Consider the following 15,771-nt stretch of genomic DNA (forward strand, 5'->3'; position numbering starts at 1 on the left):
CGTGCTCAACTAGAGAGTGTGAAGACCCGACAGCATATAGGTCAGATAGTGTACAGGATACGGTGGGTTTGAACCCCGGCGTGGGTACAATGCCTTCAAATGCCCTTCTGGTAAACCAATGTAATATTGCATATCGTTCATCAGGGTCCAGACGAGGAGAACAACGGATACAACAGGCGGTATGGGATTACGCTGTGGTTCAATAGGGTTTGCGAACTCATATGATCTGTAGCGTTTACAAGCATGCAAAAACGACGAGTCATTCATTACATTTGCAACTCCATAAACCAACGATTCATTTCCTTTTGGAAAAGATGTTTCGGTAAAATCGCTTGAACTTCGCAAGCAATGAGAGCTTGGTGAAAAACGAGGGTGGGGAACACCTTTTTTTTATTTCTCTCTCGTTGACAATCGTAACGTTTCACATCATGCGTTCGAGTTGTTTCTTCTTCTCTGCAAATAGAATAACGTTGCTATAAGGAGAATGTTTGTGTCAAAAATTATTCGACATGCTTCAAAATACGTGGTTTTAATTTATTGTCTTAGTGTAAATGTTTATACAACAGCAATTGCAGCCACAACAGAGACTGCGCGTGAGGCTAATTGACTAATTACACGACGTTGCATTCCTCGCGCCTGCGTAATATAATCACGTGACTGCATTACGTGGCAAACAGCGATTTAAACTGAAATTCCTCATTTGTTTGGCGCTGGTGTTGATGAAGTGTGGAATTTGTATTCTGTTAGAAAGCACTGAAGGTAAACACAGGACATGTTAATGCCAGGGTTCTGTCAATAGTTACACAAGGTAACTGGGGGCCATAAGAGAAATATATTACATAATTATGAAATGTTCCGTATCAGTCTTATGTCTGCAATTGAGTTGTCCTGGTTTGGGACTCGGGAAAGACTGACTCTTATATAATAAAGTACACGAGCTTACGCGAGTAACCCTCGCTTCATCAGGTGTATACAAGTCAGTCTTTCCAAAGAGTTCCAAACCAGGACAATTCATATTAAACAATGTGCAAGAAAAGAAAATTATTTTTAAAAATGTACACTAAGAAGAGACGTCCGCGCAGTTTCCCACAGTATACTTCAACTAAAGGTACCTTTTCTGCCATAGTTTGATAAGTTGTATTTACATTACACGTTCTATATTAGTAATTAACCTTTAGATGGTTGTAGTTAAGGAAAAATACCAATACACAGATTCTCCGTCAAACACGATCCTCAATGCATGCATTTGTGCGCGTATTAATGGCTGGGTGCGAACAAAGTATTTACTTGATATTTTTATGTATTTGAATTGAAACACTGCAATAAATTATAGCGTTAATATTCGAACAGATTTTGTTGTTGTGTAGACTTGCGTATTATTATTTTCCGTAGACAAGATACAATTACTCACCCTCTACAGGAAAATATCATCCTTTGTGTGAAACTCTGCTCTATATGGAATAAGTACGTTTATGGCTCGACACCCATGGTCATAACCACTATATATAACAACCACACAATATGCGCAAGTACTCTCATTTTGCCATGTTTTGCCCAAGGGAACAAAACTAATCCTTTTCTACTTTTCTATTTCAGAGGCAAGATTTTGATTTTTTCATGCTCAGGACATGGAACCTAAAAATGCCTGGTTGCAGCAAATCTGATGGGAAAAATGGGTATAGTACGCTCAGATTAAAATCTTGAAAGTTTAATCTTCAAACGGTTGGGTGTATTAAATAAATAGTTGCAATAAAAATTTTCTGTTGCATTAGATAAAATCACGGAACTTCCCAAATATAATTTTTTGGTTCAACCCTTTTACGTACCGCTAGATGGCGTATACAAAGCGTGTTTTCGACGAGTCCATGTTAGTCTTTTTTTATTAATTGTTTGTGCAGATATTTGCACTACCGCAGATTGTTTTTATTTTCAATGATTGTACGAAAATAGTTCCTTTTTGCTCAAAAAGAAAAAAATATAACTCCCGTTTTCACACTTACGCTCTTAACTCAAATAAAAGTCACTCAAGTGTTCACGTTGTGTAAGAGAAATCTACAAACAAAATAAACCTTTGCTCCTTCACTGTTTCAGAGGCAAGATATTTTCATGCGAATGAGATGGAACGTAAAGTGCTAGATTGTAAAAAAGTAAAAAATACAGGGAGTTGGCCTTACAAGCTAATAAGCGCGTTTAGTGGAATTTTATACGTGATCAAAAGGAAGTAGAATGTTTAGTAGGTTGGTGCATTATTTAAAACGGTTTCAGTAAAATTTTCTGATACATCAGATAAAATCAATGTAAAGTCAAAACTGAAATTTCAGACCAAATACCAAACTTTCTGTTAAACCTTTTTTTCTCGTACCGCTAGATGGTGCACACAAAGCGCATGCATCGATAAAACCTTTCCATAAATTTTCTTAACAGCAGTGCAGATATTTGTACTACCGCAGATTCTGAGGTCCCACCCTCTGGTTAGAGCGTCCGTTACTTTCGGACCAAATGTTGGAACTTCTGATTGATAACCCAGTTTGCAGCTTTTATGCACAGATGGTTATCATTACATAAAAATAAAACTACAGGGTCAACTGAACGCGACGAATCAAAACCCAAATAAAAGTTACTTTACTGTATTACGTTGTTTCCAGCAACACAACCATATGTTCTCACAGACAAGATTTTAATCGGCTGCCCTGAAGAACCAGCACACTACATGAACATCCGAGCAATCATGAAGTTAGAAACTGGATAAATTTGTTCCAGTGACGTAGCCCGTCCGCTTTGGACTCAACAGAATCTGGCAAAGCGTGCTTAACACAAAATTGGGTATTTCAAATAACAAAATGTATAACTTAAAAAATTCGGAAGGATGCTATAGCCGAATCCTTACTCCACATAAGGCTACGTCCATGGTGCGTTTGTTGTATTTCGTTTTTTTAGGAAAAAATACACATTGCAAATAGAATCGGCCCCTATGTCTCGCTAACAACAGGATCATTTTCTTTTTGATAGTATTTTCACTTGCGGTATTATTACGTCACGCTATAAAGCAGGGGTTGGGAATGTTTCGAAAAGTTTGTAGAAACTTTTTGGGAAGATTTGCAAATTAATGACGCCACGTAGTTCTATTCATTCGAAAGTAAGATACAGAAGGCACGGGATACGCGATAGTCCACTGTTCCACACATTTCTGCCCTGTATCGAATTATTTTACAAATGAGTTTGAATTCCAAGAGTTCCAGACCAGTTCAAAACAGTGAGTGCCGGGAATTCTGGGTGGAACACACGGACATAAACGGTTGACAAAAGAATTTAATTGTTTTGTTTTGTAATAATAATAATAAGGAAGTGAAGATTTGTGTAGTATTGTGACGAAAACGTATTGAATGTTTTTAATAAAACTAACAATCCCGGTATACGATGGATGTCACGTAAATTTTTACGCCATGGTGTGTCCATATCCATGGGTATTTGGCAAAGTAAGCAATCGTGAACGGAACTCTGGAACTGAACTGAACTGAACTGAACTGAGGGCATTTGTTTTTTTATATACTGCGAGTGCTGGGTTTACAATGTTCCAAATGATGAAGGTCTAACAACGTAAATATAACCGCTGGACAAACTCCCGTTAACTCTCGCTCATTCCAAAACAAACTATTAAGCTTCATACCAAATACAATAGGCATCTGCAGAGTTTTGTCAATTGTCATCGTTAATCAGAAGCAAAGTGAAGACAAAGGTCGAAGCAGTGGCATAAGTTGCAGCTCACGAAGTCGTTGCTTGTGTGGTTATTCGAGCATTTGCAATGATGCGGGGGTTAAGGTGGTTTGTTCGGTAATTATTGGGTAGAGGTTGGATTATTAGGTCAGCATATGTAACAAAAATGTGTTTGTGCTACCAATGACGTCTGAGTTGAAACTCCAGTGAATAAAGCATGTGACTGAAAAACCACCTTAGTCAACTCGCTCTGTGTAAAACCTTTCAATTTACAAGTTAAAAGGGAAAATCCTGCTCTAGGTCATCGTCACCAGGTTTAGTGTAGGGGTTAGCGCCCTCTGCTCTCAACTCGCTGTTCCACAGTTCGAATCCCAGTGAACGCGGACTTCTGCGATTCATTTTGGGGAAGACTTCTACAATCAGAAAGCTAAAAGGGCATTTAGGTTACCAAACTATCGTCACCAGCCGTGGTGTAGAGGTTAACGCCCCCCTCTATTGATGCTCTGCACCACAGTTCGAACCCCGGTAAAGTTAATACTTCTTTCCCGGTAACCGTTAATTCACTTCGGGTTCGGACTTATCCCACTCTAATTAAATTAACGCTGGTGACACCTCTCCGTGTGTGTGCCTGTCACGGATGGGTAAAAGTAATTCGGTAATTATCTTTCTCACCCTTGTTAACTCACTGAAATCAGGCTAAGGATCGCGGCCAGGTAGCCCTGCGTTTAGTCAGGCTAAGAAGTCCCCGCTTCTGAGTTGGCCACCGAGATCCGAAAACACATCTTATGCTCCACCAGGGAGCGCCCCATCAGGGGGCAAGTGTCCCATCAGGGGGCATAGGCAGGTGGCCAACTCAGAAGCGGGCGCATAAGGAGATTAGTCAGGTAATGATTTTGCAAAATTTAAGAAAAATTTGTGTATGTCCCCTTGTTATTTCTGGATATTTTGTTTAGGTCGGGTTTAGGTTTTGCTTGCCTTTAACGATAGTGGGATGGGATTTAGTGGCGGTGAGAGTGAGTTCTGATTACTACTTGGGGACTCGGGACTTTTTGTATCTTACGTTAACGGGACTTACTACAATGGACTTACTGCATTTCTACATTTAGCACTTCTGGGTTATGCCCGGGACTTACTGGTGGTTAGATAATGTTCTGATAATTAATGAACGGGATTGACTTAGTTACGATAATTACTAATCATGGCGCACATGCATTATGTTGATGGTTTATTGCTGGGACTTACGGTCACCAAGATCGAGTTATAACGACTGTGGGTTATGCCCGGGACTTATTAGAGGTTAGACTAAGCACAGACAATTACTGACTTGGCATTGACTGAATTTTGTTATTACAGTGGTTATGACTGGGACATTTGTGGAAGGCGGGTTACGATATTTATCAGTACAGACCTCCGTATTAAGGAGGATCGCCAGTTCAATTTTAACTGAGATGGGATAGTTCGAACCCAACGTGATTTATCCATTATGGTGGAAGAAGTTGCCTTTACCGGGGTTCGAACTCGGGTGCAGAGCATTACAAGACAGTGACTTTAACCTCTACACCACGACTGGCGACGGTTTGAGGCAGTTTTAAGTTGTGCTTATTTCTAAAATCATCTCTAGGTAAAACTTCTCCAATAAGAAACTTAAAAGGGTAATTATATCAGGAAACCGTCATAACCAGCACTGGTGTAGAGGTTAACGTTCCTTTCTCCTATTGCTATGCACCACAGTTCGAACCCCGGGAAGGATGAAATTATAACAATTGTTTTTACGTAAAACATCTGCAATCAGGAAGCTAAAAGAGCCATTATTTCTTTGAAGTATCGTCAATGGCCGTGGTGTAGAGGTTAACGTTCCGATATCCTAATGATCTGCACCACAGTTCGAACCCCGCTATGGTTGGAATTATCACGATTTCTTTTAGGTAAAACATCTGCAATCAGATTGCAAAAAGGGCCATTAGTTCTTTGAAGTATCGGCAATAGACGTGGTGTAGAGGTTAACGTTCCAATATCCTAATGATCTGCACCACAGTTCGAACCCCGCTACGGTTGGAATTATCAGGATTGCTTTTAGGTAAAACATCTGGAATCAGGAAGCTAAAAGAGCCATTAGTTCTTTGAAGTATCGTCAATGGCCGTGGTGTAGAGGTTAATGTTCCAATATCCTAATGATCTGCACCACAGTTCGAACCCCGCTATGGTTGGAATTATCACGATTATTTTTACGTAAAGCATCTGCAATCAGGAAGCCAAAAGAGCCATTAGTTCATTAAAGTATCGTCAATGGCCGTGGTGTAGAGGTTAATGTTCCAATATCCTAATGATCTGCACCACAGTTCGAACCCCGCTACGGTTGGAATTATCAGGATTGCTTTTAGGTAAAACATCTGGAATCAGGAAGCTAAAAGAGCCATTAGTTCTTTGAAGTATCGTCAATGGCCGTGGTGTAGAGGTTAATGTTCCAATATCCTAATGATCTGCACCACAGTTCGAACCCCGCCATGGTTGGAATTATCACGATTATTTTTACGTAAAGCATCTGCAATCAGGAAGCTAAAAGAGCCATTAGTTCTTTGAAGTATCGTCAATGGCCGTGGTGTAGAGGATACCGTTCCAATATCCTAATGATCTGCACCACAGTTCGAACCCCGCTACGGTTGGAATTATCAGGATTGCTTTTAGGTAAAACATCTGGAATCAGGAAGCGAAAAGAGCCATTAGTTCTTTGAAGTATCGTCAATGGCCGTGGTGTAGAGGTTAATGTTCCAATATCCTAATGATCTGCACCACAGTTCGAACCCCGCTATGGTTGGAATTATCATGATTATTTTTACGTAAAGCATCTGCAATCAGGAAGCTAAAAGAGCCATTAGTTCTTTGAAGTATCGTCAATGGCCGTGGTGTAGAGGTTAATGTTCCAATATCCTAATGATCTGCACTACAGTTCGAACCCCGCTATGGTTGGAATTATCATGATTATTTTTACGTAAAGCATCTGCAATCAGGAAGCTAAAAGAGCCATTTGTTCTTAGAAGTTTCGTCAATGGCCGTGGTGTAGAGGTTAACGTTCCAATATCCTAATGATCTGCACCACAGTTCGAACCCCGCTATGGTTGGAATTATCTCAATTGTTTTTAGGTCAACATCTGCAATCAGAAAGCTAAGAGGGCAATTAGTTCTTTAAACCATCGTCACCAGCCGTGGTGTAGAGGTTAACGCCCCCCTCTATTGATGCTCTGCACCACAGTTCGAACCCCGGTAAAGTTAATACTTCTTTCCCGGTAACCGTTAATTCACTTCGGGTTCGGACTTATCCCACTCAAACTAAATTAACGCTGGTGACACCTCTCCTTGTGTGTGCCTGTCACGGATGGGTAAAAGTAATTCGGTAATTATCTTTCTCACCCTTGTTAACTCACTGAAATCAGGCTAAGGATCGCGGCCAGGTAGCCCTGCGTTTAGTCAGGCTAAGAAGTCCCCGCTTCTGAGTTGGCCACCGAGATCCGAAAACACATCTTATGCTCCACCAGGGAGCGCCCCATCAGGGGGCAAGTGTCCCATCAGGGGGCATAGGCAGGTGGCCAACTCAGAAGCGGGCGCATAAGGAGATTAGTCAGCTAATGATTTTGCAAAATTTAAGAAAAATTTGTGTATGTCCCCTTGTTATTTCTGGATATTTTGTTTAGGTCGGGTTTAGGTTTTGCTTGCCTTTAACGATAGTGGGATGGGATTTAGTGGCGGTGAGAGTGAGTTCTGATTACTACTTGGGGACTCGGGACTTTTTGTATCTTACGTTAACGGGACTTACTACAATGGACTTACTGCATTTCTACATTTAGCACTTCTGGGTTATGCCCGGGACTTACTGGTGGTTAGATAATGTTCTGATAATTAATGAACGGGATTGACTTAGTTACGATAATTACTAATCATGGCGCACATGCATTATGTTCATGGTTTATTGCTGGGACTTACGGTCACCAAGATCGAGTTATAACGACTGTGGGTTATGCCCGGGACTTATTAGAGGTTAGACTAAGCACAGACAATTACTGACTTGGCATTGACTGAATTTTGTTATTACAGTGGTTATGACTGGGACATTTGTGGAAGGCGGGTTACAATATTTATCAGTACAGACCTCCGTATTAAGGAGGATCGCCAGTTCAATTTTAACTGAGATGGGATAGTTCGAACCCAACGTGATTTATCCATTATGGTGGAAGAAGTTACCTTTACCGGGGTTCGAACTCGGGTGCAGAGCATTACAAGACAGTGACTTTAACCTCTACACCACGACTGGCGACGGTTTGAGGCAGTTTTAAGTTGTGCTTATTTCTAAAATCATCTCTAGGTAAAACTTCTCCAATAAGAAACTTAAAAGGGTAATTATATCAGGAAACCGTCATAACCAGCACTGGTGTAGAGGTTAACGTTCCTTTCTCGTATTGCTATGCACCACAGTTCGAACCCCGGGAAGGATGAAATTATAACAATTGTTTTTACGTAAAACATCTGCAATCAGGAAGCTAAAAGAGCCATTAGTTCTTTGAAGTATCGTCAATGGCCGTGGTGTAGAGGTTAACGTTCCAATATCCTAATGATCTGCACCACAGTTCGAACCCCGCTATGGTTGGAATTATCACGATTTCTTTTAGGTAAAACATCTGCAATCAGATTGCAAAAAGGGCCATTAGTTCTTTGAAGTATCGGCAATAGACGTGGTGTAGAGGTTAACGTTCCAATATCCTAATGATCTGCACCACAGTTCGAACCCCGCTACGGTTGGAATTATCAGGATTGCTTTTAGGTAAAACATCTGGAATCAGGAAGCTAAAAGAGCCATTAGTTCTTTGAAGTATCGTCAATGGCCGTGGTGTAGAGGTTAATGTTCCAATATCCTAATGATCTACACCACAGTTCGAACCCCGCTATGGTTGGAATTATCATGATTATTTTTACGTAAAGCATCTGCAATCAGGAAGCGAAAAGAGCCATTTGTTCTTTGAAGTATCGTCAATGGCTGTGGTGTAGAGGTTAACGTTCCAATATCCTAATGATCTGCACCACAGTTCGAACCCCGCTGTGGTTGGAATTATCATGATTATTTTTACGTAAAGCATCTGCAATCAGGAAGCTAAAAGAGCCATTTGTTCTTTGAAGTATCGTCAATGGCTGTGGTGTAGAGGTTAACGTTCCAATATCCTAATGATCTGCACCACAGTTCGAACCCCGCTGTGGTTGGAATTATCATGATTATTTTTACGTAAAGCATCTGCAATCAGGAAGCTAAAAGAGCCATTAGTTCTTTGAAGTATCGTCAATGGCCGTGGTGTAGAGGTTAATGTTCCAATATCCTAATGATCTGCACCACAGTTCGAACCCCGCTGTGGTTGGAATTATCATGATTATTTTTACGTAAAGCATCTGCAATCAGGAAGCTAAAAGAGCCATTTGTTCTTTGAAGTATCGTCAATGGCTGTGGTGTAGAGGTTAACGTTCCAATATCCTAATGATCTGCACCACAGTTCGAACCCCGCTGTGGTTGGAATTATCATGATTATTTTTACGTAAAGCATCTGCAATCAGGAAGCTAAAAGAGCCATTTGTTCTTTGAAGTATCGTCAATGGCTGTGGTGTAGAGGTTAACGTTCCAATATCCTAATGATCTGCACCACAGTTCGAACCCCGCTGTGGTTGGAATTATCTCAATTGTTTTTAGGTCAACATCTGCAATCAGAAAGCTAAGAGGGCAGTTAGTTCTTTAAACCATCGTCACCAGCCGTGGTGTAGAGGTTAACGCCCCCCTCTATTGATGCTCTGCACCACAGTTCGAACCCCGGTAAAGTTAATACTTCTTTCCCGGTAACCGTTAATTCACTTCGGGTTCGGACTTGTCCCACTCTAACTAAATTAACGCTGGTGACACCTCTCCGTGTGTGTGCCTGTCACGGATGGGTAAAAGTAATTCGGTAATTATCTTTCTCACCCTTGTTAACTCACTGAAATCAGGCTAAGGATCGCGGCCAGGTAGCCCTGCGTTTAGTCAGGCTAAGAAGTCCCCGCTTCTGAGTTGGCCACCGAGATCCGAAAACACACCTTATGCTCCACCAGGGAGCGCCCCATCAGGGGGCAAGTGTCCCATCAGGGGGCATAGGCAGGTGGCCAACTCAGAAGCGGGCGCATAAGGAGATTAGTCAGCTAATGATTTTACAAAATTTAAGAAAAATTTGTGTATGTCCCCTTGTTATTTCTGGATATTATGTTTAGGTTTTGCTTACCTTTAACGATACTGCAGTGGGATTTATAGTGGCGGTGAGAGTGAGTTCAGATTACTACTTGGGGACTCGGGACTTTGTGTATCTTACGTTAACGGGACTTACTGCATTTCTACATTTAACACTTCTGGGTTATGCCCGGGACTTACTGGTGGTTAGATTATGTTCTGATAATTAATGAACGGGATTGACTTAGTTACGATAATTACTATGGCGCACATGCATTATGTTCATGGTTTATTGCTGGGACTTACGGTCACCAAGGTCGAGTTATAACGATTCTGGGTTATGCCCGGGACTTAATAGAGGTTAGACTAAGTACAGACAATTACCGACTTGGCATTTACTGATTTTTATTACTAGAGTGGTTATGACTGGGACATTTGTGGAAGGCGGGTTACGATATTTATCAGTACAGACCTCCGTATTAAGGAGGATCGCCAGTTCAATTTAAACCGAGAGGGGAAAGTTCGAACCCAACGTGATTTATCCGTTATGGTGGAAGAAGTTACCTTTACCGGGGTTCGAACTCGGGTGCAGAGCATTACATGACAGTGACTTTAACCTCTACACCACGACTGGCGACGGTTTGAGGCAGTTTTAAGTTGTGCTTATTTCTAAAATCATTTCTAGGTAAAACTTCTCCAATAAGAAACTTAAAAGGGTAATTATATCAGGAAACGATCATAACCAGCACTGGTGTAGAGGTTAACGTTCCTTTCTCCTAATGCTATGCACCACAGTTCGAACCCCGGGAAGGATGAAATTATAAGAATTGTTTTTCGGTAAAACATCTGCAATCAGGAAGCTAAAAGAGCCATTAGTTCTTTGAAGTATAGTCAATGGCCGTGGTGTAGAGGTTACCGTTCCAATATCGTAATGTTCTACACCACAGTTCGAACCCCGCTATGGTTAGAATTATCAGGATTGCTTTTAAGTAAAACATCTGCAATCAGAATGCGAAAAGGGCCATTAGTTCTTTAAAGTATCGTCGATGGCCGTGGTGTAGAGGTTACCGTTCCAATATCCTAATGATCTGCATCACAGTTCGAACCCCGCTATGGTTGGAATTATCACAATTGTTTTTAGGTCAACATCTGCAATCAGAAAGCTAAGAGGGCAATTAGTTCTTTAAACCACTGTCACTAGCCGTGGTGTAGAGGTTAACGCCCCCTCTATTGATGCTCTGTTACGATAATTACTAATTGCTGGGACTTACGGTCACCAAGATCGAGTTATAACAATTCTGGGTTATGCCCGGGATTAGAGGTTAGACTAAGTACAGATAATTACTTACTTGGCATTTACTGAAATTAATTTTATTATTAGAGTGGTTATGACTGGGACATTTGGAGAAGGCGGGTTACGATATTTATCAGTACAGACCTCCGTATTGAGGAGGATCGCCAGTTCAATTTTATCTGAGAGGGGATAGTTCGAACACACCGTGATTTATCCGTTATGGTGAAAGAAGTTACCTTTACCGGGGTTCGAACTCGGGTGCAGAGCATTACATGATAGTGACTTTAACCTCTACACCAAGACTGGCGACGGTTTGTGGCAGCTTTAAATAAAACTTCTCCAATAAGAAATCTAAAAGGGTAATTACATATGGAAACTATTATCACCAGCACTGGTGTAGAGGTTAACGTACCAATATCTTAATGATTTGCACCACAGTTCGAACCCCGATAAGGATGGAATTATCACAATTATTTTCAGTAAGTCGAAGACCTCTTGCGTATATTGTCCTACGCGGATAGGGTCTTAACAACCACACGAGACGGATCTTTGTCACCTATTAGGTATTCATTTCCAAGCCAAATCATATTGAGTGCACAAGTCTGCAAAAATCGTGCAAAACAAAAATAACATTACGGATTTGTTTGGATTAATATAGTTATACTGTATATCAGCATTCCACTCCGATGATGTACATCTGTTTATTGTATTTTTTGCGTGGTTAGAAAGCGAACATCAACACATCATTAAATGAATGCAAATCTTATTATTGCTTAAACAAACAATTAAAGCGGAAACAAAAAAATAGCAATCGTTTGTGCTACTCGCAAACTAATAACTGAACATTAATTGCCAGTCGAACTGGGAAACTGACGTATCATCAAAGCATTAAAAACGTACTGTTCTGTGGTTTGTGTAACATCAAAACAGTTGGTGTAACATCAAAATCAGAATCAAAAACGTTTTGGTTTTTTATTTCTTCAATTATTATCTTGTTGATTGTTGTACCTTGATTTGCGTGGAACACACTTTCCGAGAAATGTGAAAACTGTTGTATCTTTCGATATTGACCATTTTCTGGTCCAATTTTGGCTGATTGGCATTGATATTATTGCGTAAGTTGGTGTAACATCAAAATCAGCTTCAAAAACGTTTGTTTTAAATTTTGTCAAATTATTTTCTTGTTGATTGTTGTGCCTTGATTTGCGTGGTACACACTTTCCGAGAAATGTGAAAACTGTTGTATCTTTTGATATTGACCATTTTCTGGTCCAATTTTGACTGATTGGCATTGATATTATTGCGTATGTTGGTGTAACATCAAAATCAGCTCCAAAAACGTTTGTTTTAAATTTTGCCAAATTATTTTTTTGTTGATTGTTGTGCCTTGATTTGCGTGGTACACACTTTCCGAGAAATGTGAAAACTGTTGTATCTTTTGATATTGACCATTTTCTGGTCCAATTTTGACTGATTGGCATTGATATTATTGCGTAAGTTGGTGTAACATCAAAATCAGCTTCAAAAACGTTTGTTTTAAATTTTGCCAAATTATTTTTTTGTTGATTGTTGTGCCTTGATTTGCGTGGTACACACTTTCCGAGAAATGTGAAAACTGTTGTATCTTTTGATATTGACCATTTTCTGGTCCAATTTTGACTGATTGGCATTGATATTATTGCGTAAGTTGGTGTAACATCAAAATCAGCTTCAAAAACGTTTGTTTTAAATTTTTGTCAAATTATTTTCTTGTTGATTGTTGTGCCTTGATTTGCGTGGTACACACTTTCCGAGAAATGTGAAAACTGTTGTATCTTTCGATATTGACCATTTTCTGGTCCAATTTTGACTGATTGGCATTGATATTATTGCGTATGTTGGTGTAACATCAAAATCAGCTTCAAAAACGTTTGTTTTAAATTTTGTCAAATTATTTTCTTGTTGATTGTTGTGCCTTGATTTGCGTGGTACACACTTTCCGAGAAATGTGAAAACTGTTGTATCTTTCGATATTGACCATTTTCTAGTCCAATTTTGATTGATTGGCATTGATATTATTGCGTAAGTTGGTGTAACATCAAAATCAGCTTCAAAAACGTTTGTTTTGAATTTTTGTCAAATTATTTTCTTGTTGATTGTTGTGCCTTGATTTGCGTGGTACACACTTTCCGAGAAATGTGAAAACTGTTGTATCTTTCGATATTGACCATTTACTGGTCCAATTTTGATTGATTGGCATTGATATTATTGCGTAAGTTGGTGTAACATCAAAATCAGCTTCAAAAACGTTTGTTTTAAATTTTTGTCAAATTATTTTCTTGTTGATTGTTGTGCCTTGATTTGCGTGGTACACACTTTCCGAGAAATGTGAAAACTGTTGTATCTTTCGATATTGACCATTTTCTGGTCCAATTTTGACTGATTGGCATTGATATTATTGCGTAATTGGTGTAACATCAAAATCAGCTTCAAAAACGTTTGTTTTAATTTTTTGTCAAATTATTTTTTTGTTGATTGTTGTGCTTTGATTTGCGTGGTACACACTTTCCGAAAAATGCGTAAACTGCTGTAACTTGTGATTTTGACTGATGGGCATACATATGCTTGATTGTTCTGCCTTGATTGCCTGGTACACATTTGGCCATTTTCTGGTGAAATTTTGATAGATCTGTGTTGATTACGTTATGTATATATACCATTAAAAAGCAGCATTAAAGGCGTTTTTTCGAATTTAAGTAACACTGTTTGTTACACATTTTTATCTCCTTACCGCCTCTAGCATTCGCTGTGGTGACCAGTGACTATGTATGCGTGGCAGCAACGGGCAGGACTGTTGAGTAAAGAGCTTATTTGTTAGGCCGCTTTTACGTTTTAAGCAGGTCCTACTAGCCTTGAGAAAGATAAACGTTACATATTTTCTGATTCATGGTTTTCGTGCCTTTGTTCGTCAATTTGTTGAAACGCAAAGTTCCTTGCAGGGGAATATTCTACTAAATTTGCATGTCGAATGGAGTAACAAACGTACACCTCATCTGTAAAAATAATAAGGTCAAGGTGAACCAATTTGACCAGAGAAACACACCACCAATAACAGTCTTTATTCTCAAATGTTCATAGACAATCGCATTCGAAAACTTCATTATCCCTTTCCATATTTCGTCCACATCTTTGTAACTTCAATGTACTAGAAATCTGGACTGAAAATCTCTTAAAACTGTATATTTTGTTAGATACTACGGACAAAGGTAATTTATTGTAAACTGTTAGCAAAGGGTCATCCTGAATGCGTACTTTACAAACTACTTTCACGGCATAACCGCGCCTTTCAACAGAAATAGCCGTTGTGTTTTTACATTCGTGCGCTTGACAATATATAGACCGATGTGAAAGCTATGGCGAAATTTGGTTAGCAGTGTCATAGTCACTGAAGCAAAATTTACGATCCCTGGTGACCAGCACTTGCAAAGCGAACCTAAACCAACAAACCGGGGTTCACGGGACACAAGTTGCGCTTCTGTATCTGTAGAAACTGATCAGACCAGTGCAAGCTCCAACACAACCGGCTTCAGCAAACTTGGCGACTAACAGAAAGGGTGTGGTTACCCGACATTCATGCATCTGTGTAAACCACAACCTTTCCACACGGCCACTCATTGTTCTCCGGGCGTTTAGAGCCATCTGCAACAAAAGCAGACGTGCGTCGAGATCAGGTTTGGTTGTTCAGCGTGAGTCCTTCCCAGACTTCCAGACGCATTTGCAAGATTTTCGATCGCTTTTAAAATCAACCAAACTTAGTCACAGTGAACTGGAACACCGCCAATTGAATTCACTTTGCTGAAAAATGTGGCATGTACGAGTACGCAGAAACGCTGAACACAGTTCGGGATGTTGCAAGGAAATACAATCATGCCCTAATAACCTAAACAATCAGCGTAACATTCGGGGAATTGTACTTTTACAAACACCATAGGCCTATACAGTGACGTATAGGATATAACTATAGTTACACAGGAATGCTATAGTGGGCACTCTGAAACATTCCCAAATATAACATACGCCATATACTATTAGATTATATCAACAGATAATGTTCTCCTGTTCAAAGTTACCGGAACTCACTGAAACCAAAGGCAAGCAAAGTTACCTTCGGAGAACCATGTCCTCCCAGCTGGACGAATTACGCTTCCAACTAATTTCAACGTGTACACTGAACCAACAGAACAAAAACCTTTTTTCTTTTATCTCGACCAATAAAACAGCATGACGTGATCCGGGTTCTACGCACACGCAAACGAACCAATCCGGAGGAAGTTTGCAAGTGACGTGTTGAAAGAAAAAAATAGTCATGTCTGATATTTTGTTCCGCAAGGCCTTATTTAAATGAATCGAACAGGTTAAAAGAAACAAAAGAAAGATCTTTGAGTGGTTCCCTGGTGTTGCTTAATTGCTAAACCTGAAGATATTGCAACAATCACTTACCAGTGATTCAAATTGATTGAAGCACTGAGTCGCACAGCATCTGATTTGTGCACGC

Source organism: Ascidia mentula, chromosome 7 (genome assembly GCF_947561715.1).
Source record: "Ascidia mentula chromosome 7, kaAscMent1.1, whole genome shotgun sequence".
Lineage (NCBI taxonomy): Eukaryota > Metazoa > Chordata > Ascidiacea > Phlebobranchia > Ascidiidae > Ascidia > Ascidia mentula.